This window comes from Gossypium arboreum, chromosome 8 (assembly GCF_025698485.1).
Source record: "Gossypium arboreum isolate Shixiya-1 chromosome 8, ASM2569848v2, whole genome shotgun sequence".
Lineage (NCBI taxonomy): Eukaryota > Viridiplantae > Streptophyta > Magnoliopsida > Malvales > Malvaceae > Gossypium > Gossypium arboreum.
In genome coordinates, this window is record NC_069077.1 from 122352243 (window position 1) to 122358380 (window position 6138).

Consider the following 6138-nt stretch of genomic DNA (forward strand, 5'->3'; position numbering starts at 1 on the left):
TACCTTGAATTTGTCGTAATCAGAATGTGTTACCTCAAAGGTTCTGTTCAGGAATATATTTTATAGCACAAATAGACTCGACCATCTTGACTTGAGCTCCGTAGATAACATTCGTGGATCGAAATTGTCCAACAGTACTTTTTCTCCAACTTTGAATTGATTTGTCCTCTTTAAATACACATTATGATGTTGTTTTTTTTCTTTTTTACTATTCTTGGGTTCTTATTAGCCTTTGTTCATCGTTCATCTAATTCATTGAGTTGTACCATTCGCTCTTCACTTGTCCTTCGAGTTCTATCACCTTGAAAATGATATAGTTTTAACATCTATTCAAGAGTGATTTCTTGCAAATAATTTTGAATCGCACTGTAACGCCCTGAATTTGGGCCTAGAAGGAATAGGCCTTGAGCGTGGAACACATAAAAGTTTATATGTGCGAAAAATATCTCAAATTGCATGTTGGCTTTAGTGGCTAAGTATTTAGGCATATTTGGGAGTTTTGGAGAAGTCCTGGGTTCAAACCTGGGCTTTAGCTAAATTTTTCATTTATGTGAATAAAACCCTTGGTACTTGGAAGTAAGCCTTTTAAATAATTAAGATTAAAATGTGACACAAGATGAGCTTGTAGTCCAGTGGTTGTAGCGTCATTAAGGTGGCAAGGGAGCTTGAGTTTAAGTCACTCTATGCACAAAAGAGTATTTATTTTACTCCTTTGCTGTGTGAGTGGTGGAGTTTGAATAAAACACTAAAAGGGTGGTTGGAATTTGAATTGGTCAAGGAATGGATTATGGAGAAAATCAAAGAAAATGGGAGTTTGAAGCGAGGTAAGACTGTGCCGAATTTTCTTGGGAAGTACTCAGAAATTCGGCTGGGGAGGGTGCCTTTCATTTTCGGTTTTTGGTGATCATTGTTTTTGGTTTTTTTTTCCCTCTACAACATCTTAGTCGTATACTTTCCTTGAGTGGCCAAATACATTTTGACCTATTTTTGTAACTCCTTCATCTATTCTTTTGAGTACTACGATCAATTCTATTCTGCTTCTTTTTCTATTTTTCACTTCGGCATTCGTTCACCCATATTTCCCCTTTCAGTTATCCCTCTAGTTGTATTCTCTTTTCTTTCGAGTTCTTGCCAGATACCTTTTTTTTCTTCTTTTTTGTCATTTTCTTCGGTTTTTGTCAAACAACTATTCTTTTTTCCCTCTCTTACTTCTGGATTCTACAATTGATTCTAAACAATCAGCTGAGCATCTACCATCTTATCTCTCTGCACTTCTCTACCTTTACCTCCAATTGTTTCATCGGCCGAATACTCATAGGTGAGTATCCGAATTGCACTTTCTTTCCTCTTTCAGGTTTTTCCTTTCTCTGGTTATTGTCTTTTATTTCTCATTTTTGCACCAACTATATTATTTTGGTATACTCTTCAAATTAAACTGATTCTTGACTCGTGTACGCTACTCCTTTTATTAGTATTTGGTTCTACGGTCTAGTAAGTGGTGGAGAATGGGGTATAAGGTTCTTGTTGTAATGATATCGTATATCTGGTGTGAATCTAAAGAAGAAAGGGGTTTTGGTAGGTCAACCAAGGGTGATTGGTGCATTCTTTAGGTGATCGCTTCTGTTGTTGGTAAGGGCATCGCATTTTGGAATTCTATTAGATTTTCTTAGTGTTATGAGTTAAGTTTCTAATCGGATATTATAGGTTTAATTTAAGTACAAGGTTACTTTGTGCATAATTCGCTTTCATAATCAGGTGAGTAACCGTATGTTATGTTTGATATCGACTGAAAAGCTAAAAGTGTGTGTATTTGTATGCGGTTTTTGATAATCGTTTAAAAGCCGAAAGTATGTGTTTTTTACACTGCTATGACTTTAGATCAGCAAAATGCCGAACAGTCAGAATTATGGGGTATGATGCCACACGAGCGAGCGATCACACGTGTGGTGAATCGAGCCCACAGACATGGGAGTTAGATTATAGAGGCCACCACGAACGCTCTCGTAGTCTTGGGCTGTTCTAGGCCTCGTTGGGCTAAATAGGCTCTGTGGGCCCAATGGGCTCGTGGGCCCCATACGGATAAATGTATGTAATGTGGTAAGTGTTGTTTGGATTGTGATGTTCGCATAGCTGTCGTTGTTTCTAGGCTAAATGGGCCACACGAGTGTGTGGGCCACTTGGGCCGAGTAATGGGCCTTAGGCCCACTTACACCGTTATGTTTGTTTAGGTTACTTAAGTAGCTCGAGGCGACGGTGGACCATCTGTTGGGTCGTTAAGACCTCAGTTTGTAAAATTACCAAAATACTCTTGTAGTGTAAAATTACCAAAATACACTTATAGGGTAAAATGACTGTTTTGCCCTTGTGGGTAAATGACCGACTTAGACTATGAATTTGACCAGTTTGACTGTGATCGTATGACTGTGTTTTAACTGACTTGATGGAGGTTGTACGACTGATATGTTTTTAATATATGTTAAATGATTGTTACTGAGCATGACCATTTTACATACACGTGTGATGAAGAGCATGACATATATGACATATTGCATAGGGTTGGGACATTGATACGGAGGAAGTTCTGATAGGATTGCACGGGTCACGCAAGACGACTGTGGATCCAGAATTGATCTGTTAAGGTCGCACGGGTCACACGAGATGATTGTGGACCGATGGACGGCTCAGTGCTGCTTAATCTGGTTATGGCTCTGTGCCAACCTAAATATGGCTTTGTGCTATGTTGATTATGACTTTGTGCAAATCGTATTTACCAGTGTCTATGTGCTTGTCATATTTATTGATGACTCTGTGTCAATCATACTACAGCTACCAATGGTTTTGTGCCGATTATATTACAGCTACTGATGGCTTTGTGCCATCCTGCTTAAAGCTTATAGCTATCATATTTATGGCTCTTAGCCATTACATTCTTGGCGACCTTGCTTCTTTATTCTTGGCGCCTGCTATGCTACTATTTCTGGAAGCTTTGCTGCGATATTGGTGTGCTGGTTGTGTGGGTTGATGTTATCCCCACATGGTGTGTTGGTTGGTACGGGTGGTGTGTTGGCTGGATTGGGATGGGTTGTATAATTGCCTTTGTTGCATTTACATTCTTGACATCATTATCAGATTTGGCTTAGGCCCACATATATTCGGCCTCTAATTCTGTAGTGGGCTAAGGCCACCTGATGTTGATACTATTATGGGCTAAGGCCCAACTGTTACTAATATGGGCTAGGCCCATCTGACACTGTTTTGGGCTAGGCCCAACTATTACTGTAATGGACTCAGGCCCAAACTGCTTCTGAATACTATTCACGTGGCTGACTGTTTTATATTAAGAGGGATTACACACTGAGTTTTCATAAACTCACCCCATTTTTAATTGTACAGGTAGTCCCTAGCGTTAGGCGGATTGGTGGTGCAAGGGGCTCGGAGATGGCTACACGACTACTCCTACTGCTACTTTAAATTACTTACTCGTATTTTTTATTTTGGATTTCTAGTTTGTAATAAGACCATTTGTGGGATTTTCTTTTAATGGGGCTTTGATTACTCACTTTAAACTGCTAGTCTAGGAAAAGACGAGTTTTTATAACAAATACTATTTTTTAAAACACGTGTTTTGAACTTCATCGGTTTAAAAAGCTTCCACATTTTTAAATCAATTTAATATAACACTGATGGTTAATAAGTTAAACGCTTTGACGAGAACTTTTATTAAATAATAATAAAAGGTTTTAAATTCAGTAACAGGTTTTTACTTTGAAGATCAATTTTCAAAAAAAAACTTCAACGTGACATCACCAAATTCAGCCGTAACATTTAGGCCGGGTTTGGGGTGTTACATGCACGATTACTAACATTATCATAATAATGAGTATCATCTCACTTGTTAGAAACTCTAACAAATTCACGTTCTTGAAGAGTAACCTCTTCATCACCTACCCTCAGCACAAGTTCACCATTACCCACATTAATAACAGTTCTAGCAGTGGCTAAAAGGGTCGACCTAAGATCATGGGTACCTTAATATCCTCATCCATGTCTAATATAACAAAATCAATAAAAAATATAAATTTATCGACTTTAACAAGTACATCTTCAATAATGCCCTTAGGATACTTAATTGATTTGTCAGCTAATTGAATACTCATCATAGTGGGTTTTGATTCCCCAAAACCAGGTTGTTTGAACATTTTATAAAGCATTAGATTTATAATAGCACCCATATCAGCCAAATTTTTTTCAACATTAAGCTACTAATAAAAAATGAATAGTAAAACTGATTGGATCTTTAAGCTTGGTGAGTAGTTTGTTTTGGAGAATGGCCGAACAATCCTCATTGAGCTCCATAGTTGACAAGTCGTCTAACTTCTTTTTATTTGTTAACAGTTTCTTTAAAAATTTTGTATACTTTGGCATCTACGAAAGGGCTTCAACAAAAGGTAAGTCGATATGCAATTTTTTTAAGAGTTCAAGAAATTTACCATATTGTTTGTTCATGCAATCTTTTTTCAATTTTGTCGGATATGTAATTTGTGGTTTGTATTCTCTGACCACCAGCTTATAGTCTTTCTTGCTTTCCTCAATCCCATCATTTTTCTCAACAACTTCCAGATTCAAATTCTATTCATGCTCGACTAACCCTTCCATGCTTCGAATAGTGATTTGTGGACTTGCTCCTTTGGGTTGGTTTCAGTGTTATTAGGTAGGCTACCTTACAGTCTCTCTGAAACCAATTTAGCAGGCTGTCCAATTTGATTTTCAAGCCCTTTAATCAATGCTTGCTGATTTTTTAGAGTTGTCTCAGTGTTCTGAAATCTAGTTTCGGACACCAAAATAAATTTAGCTAACATTTGTTCAAGGTTTGGTTTCTTTTCTTGCTAATAAGGTTGCTTAAAACTCGGAAGGGGTTGTGACCTTTCATTACCTTGACCATCCCAAGAGAAATTTGGATGATTCTTCCATCTTGAATTATGATTATTGCTATAGGGTTGTTCTGAATTCTTAAATTATTACCCATAAAATCGACTTGGTCATGCTCCATGTTAGACTTGAAGAGAAAACTTTTAGATTGATCATCCTCGCTCCAATCACATCACATTGCATTACCGAATTCACTTAGAAAAAATTAAATCATTAATTTTCTTACCAAGAGCTTTAACCTGACTCATCAACATAGAAACTGCATCAATATCAAAAACTCTGGCTACATTAATAGGTTTTACCCTCGTAACTTGCCACTGATAATTATTCAGTGCCATCTCCTTAATAAACTCTTGAGCTACCTCAGGTATTTTGTTATTCAATGTTCCACCAGTTGCTGCATCAATCATCTGTCTAGTCAAGGGGTTCAAATCATTGTAAAAATTTTGAACTTGGAGCCACAAAGTTAGTCTATGATGAGGACACATTTTCAATAAATCCTTAAATCTTTTTCATGTATCATAAAGTGTTTCAATGTCAAATTGAACAAAAGAAGAGATATCATTCCTCAACTTAGCTATTTTGACTAGGGAAAAAGATTTAAATAGAAATTTTTTAGTCATTTGCACCCAAGTAGTGATAAAACCCGGTGGAAGTGAATTCAACCAATGTTTCACCTTATTCCTCAAAGAGAATGGGAACAACCGTAAACGTATGGCATCATCAATAACACCATTAATCTTAAATGTATCGTAGATCTTTAGAAAATTATATAAATGAACATTCAAATCTTCATCTTGCAACTCATCAAACAAAACATACTGTTGCACTATCTGAATTGTGTTCGGCTTAATCTCAAAATTGTTTGCAGCAATAGTCGATCTGACGATACTCTATTCAACCCCAATTAGAGTAGGCTTAGCATAATCATACATAGTATGAGGAGTAAGAGGTGCAGAAGGTTGTTTGATTATTTGGATTATCATCCATCTCCACAATGATATCTTTTTCCTCTTGATCGTTTATTAAAACTTGTTGACCTTTGCTTCTCTAACCTTTTTACGATTTTTACGAGCAGTTCTTTTAATCTCACTGCCAAAAACTATTGGGTCGAACAGGTTGCCTCTAGTCATAAACTAAAAGAACCTGTAAGAATCAAATAAAAGAAAAACTAAAATGTAAAAATTAAATTAAAAACAAAAATATTAA

General features: G+C 36.6%; 1 non-coding gene across 1 annotated transcript; it reads left to right on the forward strand.

Moving 5' to 3' along the window:
* Positions 1-5397: 5397 nt before the first annotated feature.
* LOC128280330 (small nucleolar RNA R71) lies at positions 5398-5504 on the forward strand. The gene has a single exon (XR_008270510.1). It is a non-coding gene; the product is annotated as a small nucleolar RNA R71 (small nucleolar RNA).
* The last annotated feature ends 634 nt before the right edge of the window (positions 5505-6138 follow it).